Raw genomic sequence first — 26,541 nt, 5'->3', positions numbered from 1 at the left:
AGGCAGGACATTCGGGGCCTGGGACAAAACAACGCCCCTGCTGTAGTTTCCCTGAAGTTAAAGTTCCAACGCATTCACACTGAGATTGGGTCACCTAGTGGGAAGAATATGATTAGGCACAGTGGCCTGTGTATACCTGATTTATCGCGATTCGTGACAAATTCATTCGGAACAAATCAAATTTCATGCCGAACTCCGGCAATGCTGCTGAATTGCATTTTTTAAAACTTCACTCAACTCCATTAACCAATTAATGATGTGAGGAGTCCAAGTAGTCGCAATGGTGGACAAGACTATCTGGTCCTCTCACCAGCTCAGGAGGAGGTTAGCGTACGATTTGGCATAAGGATTCCCCATTGATGTCCCCCTGAGCTGGTGGAAGAAGCAGGGGTTATAAATAAATAAAAAAAATGGATAAGAACAAATGAGAGAAGGAAGATAAACTACAAAGATAAGGTTGCCAAAAGTAGGTACCCCTAGTGTCCAAAAAGGACTCAACCGCCCTAATACCTAAATCATGTGGGATGGAACTGTACGGGGCTTCAACTTCAAAAACTTACTTGTACAACAATGTCATCAGATAGGATAACCTCAGGAGTAGTGAGCAGGACCTCACAATAATCTTGTTTCCCATTGGCTAAGGCACAGTGCATTGCATTGTGCTGGAGCACCAGCAGCAAGTACAGAACACAGAAGGAACAAACCGAACACACACAAGAGAGGAATGGACATTAGACCCCCTTAACTGGTGATAAGCCACCGCTTTCTATGATCAAATAGTCCTTTTTAACCACTAATTCCAAGAACCATAACTTTTTAACTTTTCTGTTCAGATGAGGGTACCCTAAGCCATTTGAGGTGTATTTTTTGTGGCCCAAGTTTTTTTTTTTTTTTACAATATTTTTTCTTGAAAATACATAGCAAAAAACCCTATTCTGTTGCATAATTAAAAGTTCACCTATTCTTATTTACACTATATTATACTTTTAGTAGATGAGACATTGGTATAGTGACTCAGTGAAGACAACTGCTCTATGTATGCCTGGATTCAAGGAGAAAGGAGACATTTGCGCTGAGGTCATGTTTACCGTACAGAGGATAAACTACAGTGATAGATCATCAATATGAGATGACTACTGGTCAGCAGTATGAACAGGCCGAGGCACTTGGTAAGTGTTTAGGCCACTTCGTAGGTCAGTGACTTCATATTCATTGCTCACATAGCCTAGGTGCACCTCAGCCCTATTCAAGTAGAGATGAGCTGTGATACCAAGCACAGCTATTATTAAATGGATGGTGATGTGCTTGGCAAGCAGCGATGAGATCTCAAACCTGATGATAGGTCATCAATATACTTGGAGTCAAATCCACATTAGATTCGATTCTTGGTAATGTAGAAAATACTAGTCTGTACCTTTGGGATGATGTAACCTCTGAATTTGATGTCTTCAGTGATGGCATGGAAAAGTGCAGTTGGAGCCAGGTCAAGAACTCTCTGGATTTCATGGATGACAGCATTTGTATACGCCAGCTGGGGCTTGTCCATGATCTCGGGGAGACGCAAAGACTTGGTTACCTCGTCTATCTCCTTCTGAACTTTAGCTGTGAGAAAAAGATCAGATCAGCCAGGTGAGTAGTCAGATTAGAACAATAGTTGACTATAATGAGGACACAAAGTTTCCCGGGAGAGAGGGATGTTTTTTTACCTTTAATTGCAGAAAAGAAATATACAAAACTAATATATTCAGTGATACCTGCAAAGATATAGTAAGGCAGATGACCAAATATATGCCAGTCCTGATCCGGAGCCTTGAGCTTCAAGGATCTGAGTCAGAGTGTAAGTGACTGTATTAATGAGTCTAGGGTTTCTAACCGCTATGGGGTCTGGTCCCAGAGCGGGCACTACCATTGCTGCAACCTGCTACTGTCTTAAATGCCTAACCTATGTGTGATACCAGCATGCCTTCTGTTTCCAGGTCCATTCATTAGATGCTATGTAACTGTTATGTATTGTATTTCATGCACTGCGCCTGGTTGACCAGCAGGTGGCAGTGTTCCTGACAGTGAGTACCTTTAGATATAATGGAACTTACTATTCTATTCTTCCCCTTTTGGGCAGAAGTGGGCTAGTCCTGCTTCCCATCAAGGGAGGGGTTGCAGGAAGCTGGATAGAGAGTTGAGTTTTAGAGTCCAAAGGGACCAGACATGGCGCAGTTAGGGGAGCATTCCACCCTCCTGCTGCAGGAGACCCGGGGAACCACCTTGTAGAGCACCACAGCTCCAGACTGAGTATTATGAATGGGGTCAATGGCCAAAAGCACCCCACTCAACTGTGCCAGAACTGCTAGAAAGTCTAGTAACCAGACTGAAGCCAGAGAATGGCACTGCAGAGTGATAAAGCAAAGCATTGAAGTGTACCTCTAAGTTTACCCTTAGCCTGCTGGAGCCAAGAGAAAGATCAAGTATTGTTTGGATGACACAAGTTTATTGTAAGTTTATTCAAGTGAAAACCATTAAACTTCACCAAGTCTGGACTCTACTTATTCCTCCAACTACAACTTCTTTGTTGCGATGGAGCCTAGCCCTGGAAAGTGACAGTATCCAGGTAGGAGTACTGTGACACAAACTATCAGGGCTACATCACCACATCACTGTGACACTGGGTCTTGATCGTCCCTGGGGGGCAGCCCGTTGAAATTGTTTAGCCTTTACATTCAGGCCCAAAACATAAGTCAACCACCGCTTGGCTGAGGGCTGACAAACTGACAAAAAAAAATAATACATTAATATGTTTTACCTCACAACTAGGGATGAGCGAACCCGAACTGTATAGTTCGGGTTCATACCGAATTTTGGGGTGTTCGTGACACGGACCCGAACCCAAACATTTACGTAAAAGTTCTGGTTCGGTGTTCGGCACTTTCTTGGCACTTTTTGAAAGGCTGCAAAGCAGCCAATCAACAAGCGTCATACTACTTGCCCCAAGAGGCCATCACAGCCATGCCTACTATTGGCATGGCTGTGATTGGCCAGTGCAGCATGTGACCCAGCCTCTATTTAAGCTGGAGTAACGTAGCGCCGCACGTCACTCTGCTCTGATCAGTGTAGGGAGAGGATGCAGCTGCTGCTGTTAGGGCCAGATTAGGCAGGGATTTACTCAGCAAAAACACTTAATGAAGTGATCGATCTACAGCTGTGAATCATTCAACTTCTGCTAGTTAATTGCTCACTGTTTTTAGGCTGCCCAGAGCGTTTTTCTGTCACTTTTTTCGGCGGCCATTATGTGTCTTGTGGTGCGCTAGCACAAGCTGCCAGCAAGTCCATTTAACCATCAATAGTGTGTTGTTTTTTTTTGCTATATCCTACATCAGGGGCTTGGCTGTGCTTGCTATTTTATTGAGGGGTAAAATACAATTGCCAAAAGAGCAATACCCTAAATCTGGTGTTTCAGCTGTGGCTAGCCAATTGTAATACTGTCTGCTGTCTGGCAAAGGATATTTTTTTTTCTGGAGTGAAATTCATTTGCCAAAATAGCAATACCCTAAATCTGGTGTTCCAGCTGTGGCTGGACAAGTTTTATAGTGTCCGTCAAAGCATAGTTTTTGTTCTGAATTGAAATTCAATTCCCAAAATAGCAATACCCTAAATCAGTGGTTTCTGCTGTTGCAGGCCAAGTGTAAATCTGTCCGTAAAAGGGTATATTACACTCAGCATGCATCTCCAATTGTATTTTTGTTCCGTAAAAGGGTATATTACACAAACTGTTAAATTACAATTGCTGAAAGCATAAGCCTTTAAATTTGCATCTCACATAGTGTATTTCTGTCCGTAAAAGGGTATATTACATTGAAGGTGCAAATTCAAATGCTGATAGGGTCATCCTCAATAACTTCACACGCTACCGTGCATCTCCAAGTCAAATTCTGTCCGTAAAAGGGATACCTGTCACCTAGGGCCTAAATACTAGGCCTACAATTTATATTCAGCTAAATCTGTGTTACTGCTGTGCCTGTATTAGTGTAATACGGTACCTAAATAGATAGCCAGATAGTGTTAGGTGCCTGTAAAAAAAAGGCCTGAATTTGAATTCAATACATTGGGACAAATAATTTTTTTCTTATTGTGGTGAACGGTAACAATGAGGAAAACATCTAGTAAGGGACGCGGACGAGGACATGGTCGCGGTGGTGTTAGTGGACCCTCTGTTGCTGGGAGAGGACGTGGCCGTTCTGCCACAGCCACACGTCCTAGTGAACCAACTACCTCAGGTCCCAGTAGCCAGCAGAATTTACAGGGATATTTGGTGGGGCCCAATGCCGTTCTAAGGAAGGTAAGGCCTGAGCAGGTACAGGCATTAGTCAATTGGGTGGCCGACAGTGGATCCAGCACGTTCACATTATTTCCCACCCAGTCTTCTGCAGAAAGCACACAGATGGCGCCTGAAAACCAAGCCCATCAGTCTGTCTCATCACCCCCGTGCATATCAGGGAAACTGTCTGAGCCTCAAGTTATGCAGCAGTCTCTTATGCTGTTTGAAGACTCTGCTGCCAGGGTTTCCCAAGGGCATCCACCTAGCCTTCCCCAGCGGTGGAAGACATAGAATGCACTGACGCACAACCACTTATGTTTCCTGATGATGAGGACATGGGAATACCACCTCAGCACGTCTATGATGATGACGAAACACAGGTGCCAACTGCTGCGTCTTTCTGCAGTGTGCAGACTGAACAGGAGGTCAGGGAGGAAGACTGGGTGGAAGACGATGCAGGGGACGATGAGGTCCTAGACCCCACATGGAATGAAGGTCATGCCACTGACTTTCAGAGTTCAAAGGAAGAGGCAGTGGTGAGACCGAGCCAACAGCGTAGCAAAAGAGGGAGCAGTGGGCAAAAGCAGAACACCCGCCGCCAAGAGAGTTCGCCTGCTACTGGCCACCGCCACCTGGGACCGAGCACCATAAAGGCAGCTTCAAGGAGTTCCCTGGCGTGGCAGTTCTTCAAACAATGTGCTGACGACAAGACCCGAGTGGTTTGCACGCTGTGCCATCAGAGCCTGAAGCGAGGCATTAACGTTCTGAACCTTAGCACAACCTGCATGACCAGGCACCTGCATGCAAAGCATGAACTGCAGTGGAGTAAACACCTTAAAAACAAGGAACTCACTCAGGCTCCCCCTGCTACCTCTTCTGCTGCTGCCTCAGCCTCTTCCTCCGCCTCTGGAGGAACTTTGGCACCTGCCGCCCAGCAAACAGGGGATGTACCACCAACACCACCACCTCCATCACCAAGCATCTCCACCATGTCACACGGCAGCGTTCAGCTCTCCATCTCACAAACATTTGAGAGAAAGCATAAATTCTCACCTAGCCACCCTCGATCCCTGGCCCTGAATGCCAGCATTTCTAAACTACTGGCCTATGAAATGCTGTCATTCAGGCTGGTGGACACAGACAGCTTCAAACAGCTCATGTCGCTTGCTGTCCCACAGTATGTTGTTCCCAGCCGCCACTACTTCTCCAGGAGAGCCGTGCCTTCCCTGCACAACCAAGTATCCGATAAAATCAAGTGTGCACTGCGCAACGCCATCTGTGGCAAGGTCCACCTAACCACAGATACGTGGACCAGTAAGCATGGCCAGGGACGCTATATCTCCCTAACTGCACACTGGGTAAATGTAGTGGCGGCTGGGCCCCAGGCGAAGAGCTGTTTGGCGCACGTCCTTCCGCCGCCAAGGATCGCAGGGCAACATTCTTTGCCTCCTGTAGCCTCCTCCTCCTACTCGGCTTCCTCCTCCTCTTCTTCCACCTGCTCATCCAGTCAGCCACACACCTTCACAAACAACTTCAGCACAGCCCGGGGTAAACGTCAGCAGGCCATTCTGAAACTCATATGTTTGGGGGACAGGCCCCACACCGCACAGGAGTTGTGGCGGGGTATTGAACAACAGACCGACGAGTGGTTGCTGCCGGTGAGCCTCAAACCCGGCCTGGTGGTGTGCGATAATGGGCGAAATCTCGTCGCAGCTCTGGGACTAGCCGGTTTGACGCACATCCCTTGCCTGGCGCATGTGCTGAATTTGGTGATGCAGAAGTTCATTCACAACTACCCCGACATGTCAGAGCTGCTGCATAAAGTGCGGGCCGTCTGTGCGCGCTTCCGGCATTCACATCCTGCCGCTGCTCGCCTGTCTGCGCTACAGCGTAACTTCGGCCTTCCCGCTCACCGCCTCATATGCGACGTGCCCACCAGGTGGAACTCCACCTTGCACATGCTGGACAGACTGTGAGAGCAGCAGTAGGCCATAGTGGAGTTTCAGCTGCAGCACGCACGGGTCAGTCGCACTGCGGAACAGCACCACTTCACCACCAATGACTGGGCCTCCATGCGAGACCTGTGTGCCCTGTTGCGCTGTTTCGAGTACTCCACCAACATGGCCAGTGGCGATGACGCCGTTATCAGCGTTACAATACTACTTCTATGTCTCCTTGAGAAAAGACTTAGGGCGATGATGGAAGAGGAGGTGGCCCAGGAGGAAGAGGAGGAGGAGGAAGAGGAGGAGGAGGAAGAGGGGTCATTTTTTTAGCACTTTTAGGCCAGTCTCTTAGAAGTGACTCAGAGGGAGGTTTTTTGCAACAGCAGAGGCCAGGTACAAATGTGGCCAGACAGGGCCCACTACTGGAGGACGAGGAGGACGAGGAGGAGGTGGAGGAGGATGAGGATGAAGCATGTTCACAGCGGGGTAGCACCCAACGCAGCTCGGGCCCATCACTGGTGCGTGGCTGGGGGGAAACGGAGGACGATTACGATACGCCTCCCACAGAGGACAGCTTGTCCTTACCTCTGGGCAGTCTGGCACACATGAGTGACTACATGCTGCAGTGCCTGCGCAACAACAGCAGAGTTGCCCACATTTTAACGTGTGCTGACTACTGGGTGGCCACCCTGCTGGATCCCTGGTACAAAGACAATGTGCCCACCTTACTTCCTGCACTGGAGCGTGATAGGAAGATGCGCGAGTACAAGCGCACGTTTGTAGACGCGCTACTGAGAGCATTCCCAAATGTCACAGGGGAACAAGTGGAAGCCCAAGGCGAAGGCAGAGGAGGAGCAAGAGGTCGCCAACGCAGCGGTGTCACGGCCAGCTCTTCTGAGGGCAGGGTTAGCATGGCAGAGATGTGGAAAAGTTTTGTCACCACGCCACAGCTAACTGCACCACCACCTGATACGGAACGTGTTAACATGGTGGAACAGTACGCGTGCACACCCCTCCACGTACTGACTGATGGTTCGGCCCCATTCAACTTCTGGGTCTCCAAATTGTCCACGTGGCCAGAGCTAGCCTTTTATGCCTTGGAGGTTTTGTCTGAACGTGTATTCAGCACGGCATGGGGCGTCATTACAGACAAACGCCGCTGCCTGTCTACAGCCAATGTGGACAAGTTGACGTTCATAAAAATGAACCAGGCATGGATCCCACAGGACCTGTTCATCCCTTGTGCAGATTAGACATTTATAACTACCTCCCCTTAACCATATATTCTTGTACTCCAGGGTACATCTTCATTCAATCCTCTTTTTTTAATTTTACCATTATATTGCGGGGCATCCCAAAGTTGAATGAACCTCTCCTCTGTCTGGGTGCCAGGGCCTAAAAATATCTGACAGTGGCCTGTTCCAGTGGTGGGTGACATTAAGCCTGATTCTCTGCTATGACATGAAGCCTGATTCTCTGCTATGGGACCTCTCTCCTCTGTCTGGGTGACGGGGCCTAAATATCTGACAGTGGCCTGTTCCAGTGGTGGGTGACGTGAAGCCTGATTCTCTGCTATGGGACCTCTCTCCTCTGTCTGGGTGCCGGGGCCTAAAAATATCTGACAGTGGCCTGTTCCAGTGGTGGGTGACATGAAGCCTGATTCTCTGCTATGGGACCTCTCTCCTCTGTCTGGGTGCCGGGGCCTAAATATCTGACAGTGGCCTGTTCCAGTGGTGGGTGACATGAAGCCTGATTCTCTGCTATGACATGAAGCCTGATTCTCTGCTATGGGACCTCTCTCCTCTGTCTGGGTGCCGGGGCCTAAATATCTGACAGTGGCCTGTTCCAGTGGTGGGTGACGTGAAGCCTTATTCTCTGCTATGACATGAAGCCTGATTCTCTGCTATGGGACCTCTCTCCTCTGTCTGGGTGCCGGGGCCTAAATATCTGATAGTGGCCTGTTCCAGTGGTGGGTGACATGAAGCCTGATTCTCTGCTATGGGACCTCTCTCCTCTGTCTGGGTGCCGGGGCCTAAATATCTGACAGTGGCCTGTTCCAGTGGTGTGTGACATGAAGCCTGATTCTCTGCTATGGGACCTCTCTCCAATTGATATTGGTTAATTAATTTTTATTTTATTTTTATTCATTTCCCTATCCACATTTGTTTGCAGGGGATTTACCTACATTTTGCTGCCTTTTGCAGCCCTCTAGCCCTTTCCTGGGCTATTTTACAGCCTTTTTAGTGCCGAAAAGTTCGGGTCCCCATTGACTTCAATGGGGTTCGGTGCGAAGTTCGGGTCGAGTTCGGATCCCGAACCCGAACATTTTCGGGAAGTTCGGCCGAACTTCTCGAACCCAAACATCCAGGTGTTCGCTAAACAACACATCACAAAATCACAGTAACAGTTCCCCAGACAGGTTCTGTCTCCTCACATGGCTCTGCCTCTCTAGTGCACACCTTACTAGCCAGAAAGGGAGTCACAAACCCCTACCAACCTGCCCATCAGTCCATAAAATCCAGGACAAAAAACAGGATATACTAATTATGTTAGCAAACTACTCAGGGATAGTGTTGAGCAAACCCAAACTGCAAAGTTCTTGTCCGTACCGAACTTTGCGAATTCGGGTACCCAGACCCAAACCCGAACTTTTCAGGAAAAGTTCAGTTTCGAGTTCGGTGCTCAGGCATTTAATAAAGCTTGTTGAAAGGCTGCAGGGCAGCCAATCAACAAGCTTTTAAGTTCTGGGCACTGAGAAGCCATCACGTGTAGCACCCATCAGCTCTGAGTAGTGCAGGGACAGGAAGCAGACAGCTGAAGTGAGGGAGAGTGTTAGGAATCTAATCTGGCTATTTTTTCTGTGGATGACCTATAGCGATCTTTTGTGGATGCAATGCACCATCTTTGCACCCCTGACACAGAAATATAATAATCTGGCTGTTAATTCTGTGGGTGACCTATAGCGACTTTTTTGTGGGTGCAATGCACCATCTTTGTACCCCTGACACAAAAATATAATAGTTAATATGTCTGTTAGTTCGGTGGGTGACATATACCCATTTTTGGTGTGAGGTACACCTGCACTGCATCCGTGACAGGGAAATTAAAATAGTTAATCCATCTTTTAGATCGATGGGTGTGGCGGAACCCGCCTCGCCACTGGACATTGGAGAGGCCTGGCTACCCGCCTCCTACCTGCTGACTATGGCCAGTGGTAAATTTGTACGTTTGAATGCAATATTTGGGCATAGTTATATAAGTTCATGTATTTTTCTGTCTTTGGAATTTTGTTGTATGTTATGTGAGGGTATCCAGATAGCTAATTTTATTGTATTCGTGTATTCTGAGTGCCATTCACCTAATGATATGCACTCAGACTTGAGCTATCTGGGGATATGTTAAATGTCTGTGTTTGCTGTGGGGGTGTGACATTGTGTGTTTGGGTGGTGATTTCTGTCCTGTTGTCTCCACATGTGTATTGGCGATGTCCCTTTGTCCTGAGAGATAATTGAATTGCTCCTCGGGTGTCTCCAGGGCAGAGAGGAGGAAACCATGATGCATTGTGGGGATGTGTTGTGTCTGTCTATCCTGAGTGCTACGTATCTGTCCTGTGTCACAGTCTTCCTTCTGGTCCCCTAGGGGCGTGTCCACCAGATGGGGACCTGCATAAATACGGGCGGGTAGCCCTCAATAAAGTGTTCCTGTTTTAACCATCAAAGTGAAGTGTCGTCTCATTCTTGGGGGAGGATTTCTGGTATGCTGTTCCAGTTTGACTGCTAGGAGTGTAAACCTATTCGTATGGTTTCCTATTCAACTGTCTACAGCATTCATATGCTTGAGAGGATTTATATGCTTCTTCGGTTCGGTGATTGTGGTTTCTGCCAGAGTGCTTGGAAACCGCAGGAAACGCAAGGAGCATCCATCAACGGAGGTACTCAGTCGGGGTGCCAGGTGATCCGTTACAATGGGTGACCTCAAAGAATGAGGAGAGCGTCAAATAAGTGATGTGGCCCCGGTCGTGATGCTGCTGGTGTTGGTGAAGCTCCTGATGCAGGTAGAGGACGTGGTCGATCTGTGCCAGCTACACGCCCAAATGAAACACCTTTCTCAGGTGCACGTAGGCGGCAAAACGTTCAGCGTTATTTTGTAGGCCCGAATACCGGTGTACTAATGGTGAGGCCAGAACAAGTACAGGCGATAGTAGATTGGTTGGCTGACAGTGCCTCCTGTTCCTTCACATTGTCTCCCACCCGGTCCCCTGCTGAAAGCGCAGAGTTGGCACCTGCAGCCCATTGGCATCTGTATTTCACCTCACCCACTTGCAAATCAACCAAGCAGTCTGAGCCCCAAGTTATGCAGCAGTCTTTTATGCTATTTGATGACTCGGCTGGCAAGGTTTCCGTGGGCCATCCACCCAGCCCTGCCCCAGAAGTGGAAAAGATTGAGTGCACTGATGCCCAACCACTTATGTAGGAAGTAATATAGGAAGTAATATAGAAAGTATGAAGGAAGTAATATAAGGAAGTATTACTTTACTGAGAGAGTAGTGGATGCATGGAATAGCCTTCCTGCAGAAGTGGTAGCTGCAAATACAGTGAAGGAGTTTAAGCATGCATGGGATAGGCATAAGGCTATCCTTCATATAAGATAGGGCCGGGGGCTATCCATAGTATTCAGTATATTGGGCAGACTAGATGGGCCAAATGGTTCTTATCTGCCGACACATTCTATGTTTCTATGTTTCTATGTTTCTATGGCCTTGCGTTTCGCCCGTCGGTCGTTTCCGGCGAACTTTGCTCGTTTTGCGGTGATGTCCGCCGGTGTCATATTCTTTTGCATTGTGCAGAACTTTGACCCATGACACATCCATCAGGTGGTACAGGACAGCCAATTGAGACATTTCAGCACATGGACACACCCCCTACCCTATAAATAAACGTGATCTGGCAGCCATTTTACATCCTGTGTTTTGCCAGTGTAGGGAGAGGTTGCTGTGTGGAGCTATTGGAAATTCGGAATAACTAATTGCAACTGGTGTGATATACCTGTTGCCACAAAAAAAATTATTAAGGGGTGCGATATACCTGCTTCCACTAAATACTGATTAAGGGGTTTGATATACTTGCTTCCACAAAATACTAATTGAGGGGTGTGATACATCACTTTCCACGAAATATTGATTGTGGCGAACTTTGCTCTTTCGCGATTTGCCAAACATGCGAACATATCGCGATATTCGCACGCGCCATTTTTTTTGCATAGCGCCGAACTTTGACCCATGACGTTTCAGCAAATGGACACACCCCCTACCCTATAAATAAACCCGATCTGGCCGCCATTTTACATTCAGTATTTTGCCGGTGTAGGGAGAGGTTGCTGTGTGGAGCAGGGACAGACTAGTAAGGACACCAAACGCTAGCTAATAGGGCCACAAAAGTCCTTTTAAGGACTGGTATAAGTGTACTATCGATAGCTGTGACATACTGAGGGGTGTGATATACTTATAATATACTTTCTAACATAGAAAGTATATTATAGTGCATTTGTATTGTGCAGCAGTTGTGTGCGGTTCTGCTGAGATGCCGCAACTATACAGAGGGACAAACGCTATTGGAACAACTAATTGCAACTGGTGTGATATACCTGTTGCCACAAAAAAAAATGATTAAGGGGTGCGATATACCTGCTTCCACTAAATACTTATTAAGGGGTTTGATATACCTGCTTTCACAAAATACTGATTGAGGGGTGTGATACACCAGCTTCCACGAAATATTGATTGAGGGGTGTGATATACCGGCTTCCACAATATAATGATTGAGGCCTGTGATACACCGGCTTCAACCAAATATTGATTAAGGGGTTTGATATGCAAGCTTCCATCAAATACTCATTAAAGGGTTCTATATACCTGCTTCCACAAAATACTGAAAGGTGGCAATGATATACTTGCTTACACCACATATTAAACGAGGCCTGCGATACACCGGCTTCCACCAAATAATGATTAAGGGGTTTGATTAGAATTGAGCAAACACCTGGATGTTCGGGTTCGAGAAGTTCGGCCGAACTTCCCGGAAATGTTCGGGTTCGGGATCCGAACTCGACCCGAACTTCGCCCCGAACCCGAACCCCATTGAAGTCAATAGGGACCCGAACTTTTCGGCACTAAAAAGGCTGTAAAATAGCCCAGGAAAGGGCTAGAGGGCTGCAAAAGGCAGCAAAATGTAGGTAAATCCCCTGCAAACAAATGTGGATAGGGAAATGAATAAAAATAAAAATAAAATAAATTAAAATTAACTAATATCAATTGGAGAGAGGTCTCATGGCAGAGAATCAGGCTTCATGTCAAAGCAGAGAATCAGGCTTCACGTCACCCACCACTGGAACAGGCCATTGGCAGATATTTAGGCCCCGGCACCCAGACAGAGGAAAGAGGTCCCATAGCAGAAAATCTGGCTTCATGTCATAGCAGAGAATCAGGCTTCATGTCATAGCAGAGAATCAGGCTTCACGTCACCCACCACTGGAACAGGCCATTGTCAGATATTTAGGCCCCGGCACCCAGACAGAGGAGAGAGGTCCCATAGCAGAGAATCAGGCTTCATGGCATAGCAGAGAATCAGGCTTCACGTCACCCACCACTGGAACAGGCCACTGTCAGATATTTTTAGGCCCCGGCACCCAGACAGAGGAGAGAGGTCCCATAGCAGAGAATCAGGCTTCATGTCATAGCAGAGAATCAGGCTGCAAGTCATAGCAGAGAATCAGGCTGCAAGTCATAGCAGAGAATCAGGCTTCATGTCATAGCAGAGAATCAGGCTTCACGTCACCCACCACTGGAACAGGCCATTGTCAGATATTTAGGCCCCGGCACCCAGACAGAGGAGAGAGGTCCCGTAGCAGAGAATCAGGCTTCATGGCATAGCAGAGAATCAGGCTTCAAGTCATAGCAGAGATTCAGGCTTCATGTCAAAGCAGAGAATCAGGCTGCAAGTCATAGCAGAGAATCAGGCTTCATGTCATAGCAGAGAATCAGGCTTCACGTCACCCACCACTGGAACAGGCCATTGTCAGATATTTAGGCCCCGGCACCCAGACAGAGGAGAGAGGTCCCATAGCAGAGAATCAAGCTTCATGTCATAGCAGAGAATCAGGCTTCATGTCACCCACCACTGGAACAGGCCATTGTCAGATATTTTTAGGCCCCGGCACCCAGACAGAGGAGAGAGGTCCCATAGCAGAAAATCAGGCTTCATGTCATAGCAGAGAATCAGGCTTCAAGTCATAGCAGAGAATCAGGCTTCATGTCATAGCAGAGAATCAGGCTTCACGTCACCCACCACTGGAACAGGCCATTGTCAGATATTTAGGCCCCGGCACCCAGACAGAGGAGAGAGGTCCCATAGCAGAGAATCAGGCTTCATGGCATAGCAGAGAATCAGGCTTCACGTCACCCACCACTGGAACAGGCCACTGTCAGATATTTTTAGGCCCCGGCACCCAGACAGAGGAGAGAGGTCCCATAGCAGAGAATCAGGCTTCATGTCATAGCAGAGAATCAGGCTGCAAGTCATAGCAGAGAATCAGGCTGCAAGTCATAGCAGAGAATCAGGCTTCATGTCATAGCAGAGAATCAGGCTTCACGTCACCCACCACTGGAACAGGCCATTGTCAGATATTTAGGCCCCGGCACCCAGACAGAGGAGAGAGGTCCCGTAGCAGAGAATCAGGCTTCATGGCATAGCAGAGAATCAGGCTTCAAGTCATAGCAGAGATTCAGGCTTCATGTCATAGCAGAGAATCATGCTTCATGTCACCCAACACTGGAACAGGCCACTGTCAGATATTTATAGGCCCCGGCACCCAGACAGAGGAGAGGTTCATTCAACTTTGGGTTGCCCCGCAATATAATGGTAAAATGAAAATAAAAAAAGGATTGAATGAGGAAGTGCCCTGGAGTACAATAATATATGGTTAAGAGGAGGTAGTTATAAATGTCTAATCTGCACAAGGGATGGACAGGTCCTGTGGGATCCATGCCTGGTTCATTTTTATGAACGTCAGCTTGTCCACATTGGCTGTAGACAGGCGGCTGCGTTTGTCTGTAATGACGCCCCCTGCCGTGCTGAATACACGTTCAGACAAAACGCTGGCCGCCGGGCAGGCCAGCACCTCCAAGGCATAAAAGGCTAGCTCTGGCCACGTGGACAATTTGGAGACCCAGAAGTTGAATGGGGCCGAACCATCAGTCAGTACGTGGAGGGGTGTGCACACGTACTGTTCCACCATGTTAGTGAAATGTTGCCTCCTGCTAACACGTTCCGTATCAGGTGGTGGTGCAGTTAGCTGTGGCGTGGTGACAAAACTTTTCCACATCTCTGCCATGCTAACCCTGCCCTCAGAGGAGCTGGCCGTGACACAGCTGCGTTGGCGACCTCTTGCTCCTCCTCTGCCTTCGCCTTGGGCTTCCACTTGTTCCCCTGTGACATTTGGGAATGCCCTCAGTAGCGCGTCTACCAATGTGCACTTGTACTCGCGCATCTTCCTATCACGCTCCAGTGCAGGAAGTAAGGTGGGCACATTGTCTTTGTACCGGGGATCCAGCAGGGTGGCAACCCAGTAGTCCGCACACGTTAAAATGTGGGCAACTCTGCTGTCGTTGCGCAGGCACTGCAGCATGTAGTCGCTCATGTGTGCCAGGCTGCCCAGAGGTAAGGACAAGCTGTCCTCTGTGGGAGGCGTATCGTCATCGTCCTGTGTTTCCCCCCAGCCACGCACCAGTGATGGGCCCGAGCTGCGTTGGGTGCTACCCCGCTGTGAACATGCTTCATCCTCATCCTCCTCCACCTCCTCCTCATCCTCGTCCTCCTCGTCCTCCAGTAGTGGGCTCTGTCTGGCCACATTTGTACCTGGCCTCTGCTGTTGCAAAAAACCTCCCTCTGAGTCACTTCTAAGAGACTGGCCTAAAAGTGCTAAAAATGACCCCTCTTCCTCCTTCTCCTCCTCCTCCTGGGCCACCTCCTCTTCCATCATCGCCCTAAGTGTTTTCTCAAGGAGACATAGAAGTGGTATTGTAACGCTGATAACGGCGTCATCGCGACTGGCCATGTTGGTGGAGTACTCGAAACAGCGCAACAGGGCACACAGGTCTCGCATGGAGGCCCAGTCATTGGTGGTAAAGTGGTGCTGTTCCGCAGTGCGACTGACCCGTGCGTGCTGCGGCTGAAACTTCACTATGGCCTGCTGCTGCTCGCACAGTCTGTCCAGCATATGCAAGGTGGAGTTCCACCTGGTGGGCACGTCGCATATGAGGCGGTGAGCGGGAAGGCCGAAGTTACGCTGTAGCGCAGACAGGCGAGCAGCGGCAGGATGTGAACGCCGGAAGCGCGAACAGACGACCCGCACTTTATGCAGCAGCTCTGACATGTCGGGGTAGTTGTGAATGAACTTCTGCACCACCAAATTCAGCACATGCCCAGGCAAGGGATGTGCGTCAAACCGCTAGTCCCAGAGCTGCAACGAGATTTCGCCCATTATCGCACACCACCAGCCGGGGCTTGAGGCTCACCGGCAGCAACCACTCGTCGGTCTGTTGTTTTTATACCCCGCCACAGACTCCTGTGCGGTGTGGGCCTGTCCCCCAAACATATGAGTTTCAGAATGGCCTGCTGACGTTTACCCCTGGCTGTGCTGAAGTTGGTGGTGAAGGTGTGTGGCTGACTGGATGAGCAGGTGGAAAGAAGAGGAGGAGGAAGCTGAGTAGGAGGAGGAGGCAACAGGAGGCAAAGAATGTTGCCCTGCGATCCTTGGCAGCGGAAGGACGTGCGCCAAACAGCTCTCCGCCTGGGGCCCAGCCTCCACCTACATTTACCCAGTGTGCAGTTAGGGAGATATAGCGTCCCTGGGCCGTGCTTACTGGTCCACGTATCTGTGGTTAGGTGGACCTTGCCACAGATGGCGTTGCGCAGTGCACACTTGATTTTATCGGATACTTGGTTGTGCAGGGAAGGCACGGCTCTCTGGAGAAGGTAGTGGGCGGCTGGGAACAACATACTGTGGGACAGCAAGCGACATGAGCTGTTTGAAGCTGTCTGTGTCCACCAGCCTAAATGACAGCATTTCATAGGCCAGTAGTTTAGAAATGCTGGCATTCAGGGCCACGGATCGAGGGTGGCTAGGTGGGAATTTACGCTTTTCTCTCAAATGTTTGTGAGATGGAGAGCTGAACGCTGCCGTGTGACATGGTTCAGATGCTTGGTGACGGAGGTGGTGGTGTTGGTGTACATCCTCTGTTTGCTGGGGCGGCAGGTGCCAACGTTCCTCCAGAGGCGGAGGAAGAGGCCGAGGGGCGGCGGCAGCAGCAGAAGAGGGCCGAGGCGGCAGCAGCAGAAGAGGGAGCAGGGGGAGCCTTAATGAGTTTCTTTGTTTTTAAGGTGTTTACTCCACTGCAGTTCATGCTTTGCATGCAGGTGGCCTGGTCATGCAGGTTGTGCTAAGGTTCAGAACGTTAATGCCTCGCTTCAGGCTCTGATGGCACAGCGTGCAAACCACTCGGGTCTTGTCGTCAGCACATTGTTTGAAGAACTGCCATGCCAGGGAACTCCTTGTAGCTGCCTTTGGGGTGCTCGTCCCAGATGGCGGTGGCCAGTAGCAGACGGACTCTCTTGGCGGCGGGTGGTTCTGCTTTTGCCCACTGCTCCCTCTTTTGCTACGCTGTTGGCCTCGGTCTCACCACTGCCTCTTCCTTCCGAATTCTGAAAAGTCAGTGGCACGACCTTCATTCCATGTGGGGTCTAGGACCTCATCGTCCCCTGCATCGTCTTCCACCCATCTTCCTCCCTGACCTTCTGTTCAGTCTGCACACTGCAGAAAGACGCAGCAGTTGGCACCTGTGTTTCGTCATCATCAGAGACGTGCTGAGGTGGTATTCCATGTCCTTATCAGGAAACATAAGTGGTTGTGCTTCGGTGCATTCTATCTCTTCCACCCCTGGGGAAGGGCTAGTGGATGCCCTTGGGAAACCCGCCAGCAGAGTCTTCAAACAGCATAAGAGACTGCTGCATAACTTGAGGCTCAGACAGTTTCCCTTGATATGCATGTGTAGTGTCCCACTAGGTAGGGGTGGGCACTATACAAGGGTCAATTGGGTCACGTGTTACTCCTACTCCTAAGGGACAGTGACATTATATTTAACTGTGCATTTTAATGTATTTTCTATGTGCTTTTGTATGCAATGTTTCCCCTGTGTCATGCATAGCAGGCCTATTAGGGTGTAGTTAGGCATCCTAGACACTAGAGGAGATAGGGAGCCCCTAGTATAAATGTTCAGGGCCCAGACAGGGAGGAGTTTGGTCTGTAGTCAGGAGTCTGTGGACACTGAAGTGAGAAGGCATCTTAGCCAGAGATATGCTGAGGGCCTCCTCCTGACATGCAGCTGGATAGTCCAGGCTGCTAGTTCATTCCAGGTGGCTAGAAGAGTAATGTAGTCAGCCTGAAGCTCCTGAGGCTAAGTTAGCTCAGTAGAGTCACCCCAGAAGAAGAATCTACCTCCTGGGAGAAACCTGCAGCTTCCCTACCAAGCAAGGATAATACAACAAGTTCAGATAAGTAACTTGATGAGCAGAGGGACTTTAACATAAACCAAGGGTCAATACTGGAGGAAGGATTTATTACCAAGGATTAAAGCCAGCATTTAGGCATCCGGGCCTTGGGATCCAGCGCAGCTAGAATAGCTGAAGGGAATAGTGCAGCATAGATCTGCTAAGCATTAACTTTATACCCTCCAAGTATCTTGCAAGATTATACCTGCCATATTGTGAAGTAAACCTGCTTGTGGAGTATTGTTACAAGGGACTGAATCATCATTATCATCTGTATGTACAAAGTGTGGACTGTTTCCAAGTAAAGCAACATTTGGTTTGCCATAGCCAGCTGTGTACCTCTATTACTACTCCTACAAATCATTGTGCCACCGTTACAGGCACTGGCGTCAGTGATTCTTAAAGGTGACCTTGGCCTCAGGCACTCAAAACACCTGCAACAGTCCAGGGAACCTCACCCAACATCAGGCCAGTCTCTCTATACAGAGTGTGCCCCAGAGGAACTTGTGTCTACCTCTCCTTCACTGTCGCATGCCTGCCCAGGGTCCTCCAAAAAGTGAGTAACCCTCGATTGCCCAGTTACCGTGACCTCACTATCGCAATACCCTTCAGGTCTGGCGTGTTGCACATGGGGGTGATTGTGACAGACTGATGGCTTGGTTTTCAGGGCGCCATCTGTGCGCTTTCTGCAGAAGACTTGGGTGGGAGATAATGTGAACGTGCTGGATCCACTGTCGGCCACCCAATTGACTAATGCCTGTACCTGCTCAGGCCTTACCATCCTTAAACGGCATTGGGCCCCACCAAATATCCCTGTAAATTCTGGCGCTACTGGGACCTGAGGTAGTTGGTTCACTAGGACGTGTGCTGTGGCAGAACGGCCAGCATCCTCTCCCAGCACCAGAGGGTCCACGTAACACCACACCATCGACCATGTCCGCGTCTCTTACTAGATGTTTCCTCATTGTTACCGTTCACCACAATAAGAAAAAAATTATTTGGCCCAATGTATTGAATTCAAATTCAGGCCTTTTTTACAGACACCTAACACTGTCTGGCTATCTATTTAGGGTACCGTATTACACTAATACAGGGCACAGCAGTAACGACAGATTTAGCTGAATATGAATTGTAGGCTTAGTATTTAGGCGCTGGATGACAGGTATCCCCTTTAACGGACAGAATTAAACTGGAAATGCACGGTAGCGTGTGAAGTTATTGAGGATGACCCTATCAGCACCCTTCAATCTAATATACCCTTTTATGGATAGATTTAAACTTGGCCTAATACAGCAGAAACCACTGATTTAGGGAATTGCTAAGTTGGGAATTGTATTCAACCCAGAACAAAAACTGTGCTTCGGCAGACAGCAGACAGTATTACAATTGGCTAGCCACAGCTGAAACACCAGATTTAGGGTACTGCTATTTTGCCAATTGTATTTTACCCCTCAATAAAATAGCAAGCACAGCCAAGCCCCTGATGTAGGATATAGCAAAAAAAACAACACACTATTGATGGTTAAAAATGTACTTGGTGGCAGCTTGTGCTGGCGCACCACAAGACACAAAATGGCCGCCGATCACCCCAGAAAAAAGTGACTGAAAAACGCTCTGGGCAGCCTTAAAACAGTGAGCAATTGAATAGCAGAGGTTGTATAATACACAGCTGTATATCGATCACTTCAGTAAATAAATCCCTGCCTAATCTCGCCCTAACAGCAGCAGCTGCATCCTCTCCCTACACTGATCAGAGCAGAGTGATGTGCAGCGCTACGTGACCCAAGCTTATATAGAGGCTGGGTCACATGCTGCACTGGCCAATCACAGCCATGCCAATAGTAGGCATGGCTGTGATGGCCTCTTGGGGCAAGTAGTATGACGCTTGTTGATTGGCTGCTTTGCAGCCTTTCAAAAAGCGCCAAGAAAGCGCCGAACACCGAACCCGAACTTTTACGAAAATGTTCGGGTTCGGGTCCGTGTCACAGACACCCCAAAATTCGGTACGAACCCGAAGTATACAGTTCGGGTTCGCTCATCCCTACAGCTGAGTGGTCTGCCTCTATTGGAGGCACGCCGCTGCCCTTACCTTCTACAAACACACTGGTATTGACAATTTTTTTAGGAATAATGCAGTGTTTGATGTGAAATTTTGAAACTAAAATGCCTATGAAACACATTGATACAGTTATGTGTCTAAAACGAATATAAGAGTGCAGTGTTTGCTGTAAAATGTCTTTGAACTATGCGTTTAAGGCTACTTTCACACTTGCGCCAGCAGTGCCCGGCAGGGGAAAACGGTGAAACTCTTCATTTTCGAGAATTAATTGTATTGGAAAACATGAAATATTTCCCATAGAGAACGCACTGAGCCATCCGGGAGATCCCGGGAATATCCCTTTAATACAGAATACATTTGGTGGATACAATAAATCGGACTATTTGCTGTACATTATATTTACAATATAGGAAAAGAAACAAAAATACAAACTACGTAATAATAAATAGATGATACACGTGTACAAGGCACAGAAACACGCTGTAAACTGCGCCCATAGACAACATTTCAGGGTTTTATTCTGTGTCAAATCATTTTATAATATATCTTTATGGCACTTCATTCATGTGCCAAATAAAGTTTTATAGGAGACAGTCACCACTAGGGGGAGCCAAATGTGTACAGATGTATTATTGACACCAACGGGAGCTGTATAACATAAAGGAGCTCCCCCTAGTGGTAGCCGCAGGCAGGTGTGCAGTCTTACATTGTACAATGCTGAACATTGGGGACTAAAATATAGAAAAATTATGTATGACAGGCACTATTCCTGTGCACTGTATTGTTTATGTGTACAGTATGGCAACAGTATTTATGTGAACTGTATGGTTGCATTAGTTATGTGTAAGGTATGGCAGGATTATATATGCATATTATATGGCGGCATAAATTATGTGTACAATATGGAAGTATAAGTACTGTGCACAGAATAGCAGTATTATATACAGTATGTGTACAGTAATATGTGTGCTTTATGGTGGTACTGGTTTTGTGTACAGCATTACCTGTGTACAATGTGGTAGTATTAGTAATGTACCTTGTACTGTACCATTAATTATCTTTACAGCTTGGTGGTAATGTCTGTATGTACTATATGACACCATTAGTTATGTGTACAGTATGGTGGTAATATTTATATGTACTATATGGCAGCACAAGTTGTGTACTGTACAGATAAAAGCATAATGTAGTGTACACTATGATGGCATATGTGTATGGTGGCAATATCTAAAATGTGTACTATATGGTATTGCCACCATACAGTTATGTGTTCAGTATAGCAGCATTCTGTAGGTGTACTGTATGACAGCATTAGTTATGTGTACAGTATGATGGTATTATCTGTGTAAATATGTATGAGCGTGCTCGACAAGTCCATATCGGTAACGAGCAGTCTGTATACATCCGTCATGTCGTGTCTGCAGTAATGGCGCCTTCTCCGTCTTCTAATGGAGTCAGATGCTGCATCTTACCGCCATCTGGTTCGTTTCCCAGGTTAGTTTCAGCTCCATTATTTGGAACTGTGGGTTTAAAAGAGAACAGATCTGTGCGAAAGGAGGGAAATCCAGAGCGTTTAGTGATCAGCCGAATATTCGGAATCCTCTCAGAGATCCTTACGTACACCCTAACCGTGTCCATACGACCCCATGCACCCAGTGTCGGATAGGACATTCACCGCGCCAGTGTGTGTCAGTTCTCTGACGGTGGAGCGTCACTTTGGAGCCTGTATAATAATGACCAGTATATTATAATCATTCAGTATTCTTCATATATGAGGAGTAAATAACTAGACAGTCAACCATCCCGCCATCGTGTGCTAGCCCGATATAGAGTGCACGGGGGGGGGGGGGGGGGGGCAAGGTCTGGGAATGAAAACCATGAGGGTGTGGAGAAAACAGAGATGAGCGCAGCACAGGTGGTATCATGTTAAGGGAATTTATAAGAAAACATCAAGATATGCCGCTGTGCGGTACTACAGAATTAGTAATGTCTGCATTGTGGTATTAGATATGTTTATTGTATGGTGGTGGTAGTAGTAGTGATGTGCTCTGTGTGGTGGTGGTAGTTATGTGCACTGTGTGGTGGTAGTAGTTATGTGCACTGTCTGGGGGTAGTAGTTATGTGCTCTGTGTGGTGGTAGTAGTTATGTGCTCTGTGTGGTGGTAGTAGTTATGTGCACTGTGTGGTGGTAGTAGTTATGTGCACTGTGTGGTGGTAGTAGTTATGTGCACTGTGTGGTGGTAGTAGTTATGTGCACTGTGTGGTGGTAGTAGTTCTGTGCTCTGTGTGGTGGTAGTAGTTATGTGCACTGTGTAGTGGTAGTAGTTATGTGCTCTGTGCGGTGGTAGTAGTTATGTGCACTGTGTGGTGGTAGTAGTTATGTGCACTGTGTGGTGGTAGTAGTTCTGTGCTCTGTGTGGTGGTAGTAGTTATGTGCACTGTGTAGTGGTAGTAGTTATGTGCACTGTGTGGTGGTAGTAGTTATGTGCACTATGTGGTGGTAGTAGTTATGTGTACTGTGTGGTGGTAGTAGTTATGTGCACTATGTGGTGGTAGTAGTTATGTGCACTGTGTGGTGGTGGTAGTAGTTCTGTGCACTGTGTGGTGGTAGTAGTTATGTGCACTGTGTGGTGGTAGTAGTTATGTGTACTGTGTGGTGGTAGTAGTTATGTGCACTGTGTGGTGGTAGTAGTTATGTGCACTGTGTGGTGGTAGTAGTTATGTGCGCTGTGTGGTGGTAGTAGTTATGTGCGCTGTGTGGTGGTAGTAGTTATGTGCACTGTGTGGTGGTAGTAGTTATGTGCACTGTGCGGTGGTAGTAGTTATGTGCACTGTGCGGTGGTAGTAGTTATGTGCACTGTGCGGTGGTAGTAGTTCTGTGCTCTGTGTGGTGGTAGTAGTTATGTGCACTCTGTGGTGGTAGTAGTTATGTGCACTGTGTGGTGGTAGTAGTTATGTGCTCTGTGTAGTGGTAGTAGTTATGTGCACTGTGTGGTGGTAGTAGTTATGTGCACTGTGCGGTGGTAGTAGTTATGTGCACTGTGTGGTGGTAGTAGTTATGTGCACTGTGTGGTGGTAGTAGTTATGTGCACTGTGTGGTGGTAGTAGTTATGTGCTCTGTGTAGTGGTAGTAGTTATGTGCACTGTGTGGTGGTAGTAGTTATGTGCACTGTGCGGTGGTAGTAGTTATGTGCACTGTGCGGTGGTAGTAGTTATGTGCGCTGTGAGGTGGTAGTAGTTATGTGCACTGTGTGGTGGTAGTAGTTATGTGCGCTGTGAGGTGGTAGTAGTTATGTGCACTGTGCGGTGGTAGTAGTTATGTGCACTGTGCGGTGGTAGTAGTTATGTGCACTGTGTGGTGGTAGTAGTTATGTGCACTGTGTGGGGGTAGTAGTTATGTGCACTGTGCGGTGGTAGTAGTTATGTGCACTGTGTGGTGGTAGTAGTTATGTGCACTGTGTGGTGGTAGTAGTTATGTGCACTGTGTGGTGGTAGTAGTTATGTGCACTGTGTGGTGGTAGTAGTTATGTGCACTGTGTGGTGGTAGTAGTTATGTGCACTGTGTGGTGGTAGTAGTTATGTGCACTGTGCGGTGGTATTTATGTATACTGTATGGTGGTATTAGTTATCTGCACCATGTGTTGGTATTAGCTATGTGCAGTGCATTGTTTTATTAGTAAAGTTCACTGTGCAGTAGTATTATTTATACATACTGTATGGTAGTATTAGTATGTATTCTCACTTATAGAGCGCTGACATATTCCACAGCGCTTTATTACAGACATCATCATTACTCGCTGTCCCCAATGTGGCTCACAATCTAAGGTCCCTATCAGTGTGTGGGAAGAAACCGGAGGAAACCCACACAAACATGGGGGGGAACATACAAACTCTCTCTCTCTCTCTCTCTCTCTCATCTCTCTCTATTAAAGTGCGCAGTTGGTATCCAGCTACACTGTTGGGATGTCGCACTAATTCACTGATTTTGGTGCTTGCTACATTTGTACAATGTGCCATTGGATGCTTTCGGATGCTGCGGTATATGGAGGCACCCACTGTGGCATGCTGAATAGCTGAGGCCGTAGGGAATAAGGGCTCATCCACACGGCCGTATTATGATGCAGTTGTGGGCTCCCACAGAGGTACATGGGGCCCGTACTGTATTTCCGTATTCTCCGCTGAAGGTATAAACAGGCGTTGCTTCTAGAGGAGTTTTTACCTGACAGTGCCTGTATGGCAGCAGACGGAGGTTGTGCTAATGCCCACACTTGATATAGACTTAAAGGGCTTCTCTGAGACACCCAAAAATATGTAAAAGGCAGAAAATGCTGTATTAAAAAAAAAACAACAAAAAAAAACTTGCTTGTCATTCGAGCCCCCACCGTTCCAGCGCAGCCTCTGCAGTGCTCCCTGCCAATGTGGTACTTGGGGACATGATAAGTGCAGCGGCAGAAGCAGAGATCGGTGGGGAGTCCCCGAGCAGCAACAATGTAACGGCAAGAGATCAAACAGTAAGGCCCCTTTCACACGAGCGAGTATTCCGCGCGGATGCGATGCGGGAGTTGAACGCATTGCACCCGCACTGAATACCGACCCATTCATTTCTATGGGGCTGTTCACATGAGCAGTGATTTTCATGCATCACTTGTGCGTTGCGTGAAAATCGCAGCATGCTCCTCTTTGTGCGTTTTTCACGTAACGCAGGCCCTATAGAAGTGAATGGGGTTGCGTGAAAATCGCAAGCATCTGCAAGCAAGTGCGGATGCGGTGCGATTTTCACGCACGGTTGCTAGGTGACGATCGGGATGGAGACCCGATCATTATTATTTTCCCTTATAACATGGTTATAAGGGAAAATAATAGCATTCTGAATACAGAATGCATAGTAAACTAGCGCTGGAGGGGTTTAAAACATTTTTTTTACTCGCCTTAGTCCACTTGATCGCACAGCCCCGGCCTCTCCTTTTGTCTTCATCTGATCTCTGTGCAGCATTAGGACCTGTGGTGACGTCACTCCGGTCATCACATGGTACGTCACATGAACTTTTACCATGGTGATGGATCATGTGATGACCGGAGTGACGTCACCACAGGTCCTGTTGCTGCACAGAGATCAGATGAGGACAAAAGAAGATGCCGGGCTGCGCGATCAAGTGGACTAAGGTGAGTTAAATTTATTTTTATTTTTTTTAACCCCTCCAGCGCTATTAACCCCTCCTGCGCTATTGTTATAAGGGAAAATAATACAATCTACAGAACGCCGATCCCAAGCCCGAACTTCTGTGAAGAAGTTCGGGTTTGGGTACCAAACACGCGCGATTTTTCTCACGCGAGTGCAAAACGCATTACAATGTTTTGCACTCGCACGGAAAAATTGCGGGGGTTCCCGTAACGCACCGACACATTTTCCCGCAACGCCCGTCTGAAAGAGGCCTAAGGCTTCTCTTGTTACTTTGTTACGCTGCTTTTCATACATTTTTGGAGATCTCCGTAAAGCAATTTTATTATTTAAAAAGATAAAAGTCATGGCTTACTCCTGGAGTACACAAAACCCAAGCCTCAAACCCCAGAAGTGGAATTATCGTGGAAAATGGGTGGTGCGGGGAGAAGGCCATCCACTACTATCCCGACATGGGACCCCTGAACATGGTGTAAGCTGCAATCAGCGTCCATCCTAAATTCCCATCTTAAATTTTAGCTTTATGGAGCAGAAGTCAGGGTCGAGCCAACGTGAGAAATCAGATGGGAATTACCTTCTCTGCCATGGCATCGATTGTGGCGTCAGTGGATAAGGTGGTTGTGGCGGTAACTGTAAGCATCAAGGTTCCTGCGGAATTTATAGAAAAAAAAACGTAATTAACCTCCAGTTGGAAAAAAAATAAAAAAATAAGGGAATAGATCTTACTGGGTAACAACAACATTTTCATTTTCCCTGTCAATAAATGTGTTTCTGACATGTGTCCAGCAGCTCTGTCAGACCAGGCCTGGCAGCCGCCCTGTTTACTACTGTAATATACAGTACAGAGTCCAGTTTGGACACACCTTCTCATTCAAAGAGTTTTCTTTATTTTCATGACTATGAAGGCATCAAAACTATGAATTAACACATGTGGAATTATATACATAACAAACAAGTGTGAAACAACTGAAAGTATGTCATATTCCAGGTTCTTCAAAGTAGCCACCTTTTGCTTTGATTACTGCTTTGCACACTCTTGGCATTCTCTTGATGAGCTTCAAGAGGTAGTCCCCTGAAATGGTCTTCCAACAGTCTTGAAGGAGTTCCCAGAGATGCTTAGCACTTGTTGGCCCTTTTGCCTTCACTCTGTGGTCCAGCTCACCCCAAACCATCTCGATTGGGTTCAGGTCCGGTGACTGTGGAGGCAGCATTATACTCACGTGCGCCGTGGCCGCCGGTCGCTCCTTCTTCTCATAGGTCTGTGCGGCGCATTGCTAATGCTATAAGCATTAGCAATCCGCCGCACAGACAGAAGAAGGAGCGCCCGGCGGCCACAGCGCACGTGAGTATAATGCTGCTCACTAACATACCATCGCAGCCAGGACTTCAGTAGCGTCCTGGCTGCCATGGTAACCGATCGGAGCCCCAGCATTACACTGCTGGGACTC

General features: G+C 47.7%; 1 protein-coding gene across 1 annotated transcript in view; it reads right to left on the bottom strand.

Moving 5' to 3' along the window:
• LOC121001064 (cytochrome P450 2C39-like) overlaps positions 1-2,564 on the bottom strand; it is a 160,232-nt gene extending 157,668 nt beyond the window's left edge. Inside the window, exon 1 of the mRNA XM_040431961.1 lies at positions 2,560-2,564. The gene's annotated coding sequence lies outside the window, so the exon portion shown is untranslated. The remainder of the gene's footprint in view (positions 1-2,559) is intronic.
• Positions 2,565-26,541: the final 23,977 nt, after the last annotated feature.

This window comes from Bufo bufo, chromosome 5, assembly GCF_905171765.1.
Source record: "Bufo bufo chromosome 5, aBufBuf1.1, whole genome shotgun sequence".
Lineage (NCBI taxonomy): Eukaryota > Metazoa > Chordata > Amphibia > Anura > Bufonidae > Bufo > Bufo bufo.
This window is presented reverse-complemented; position numbering and strand designations above follow the sequence as displayed.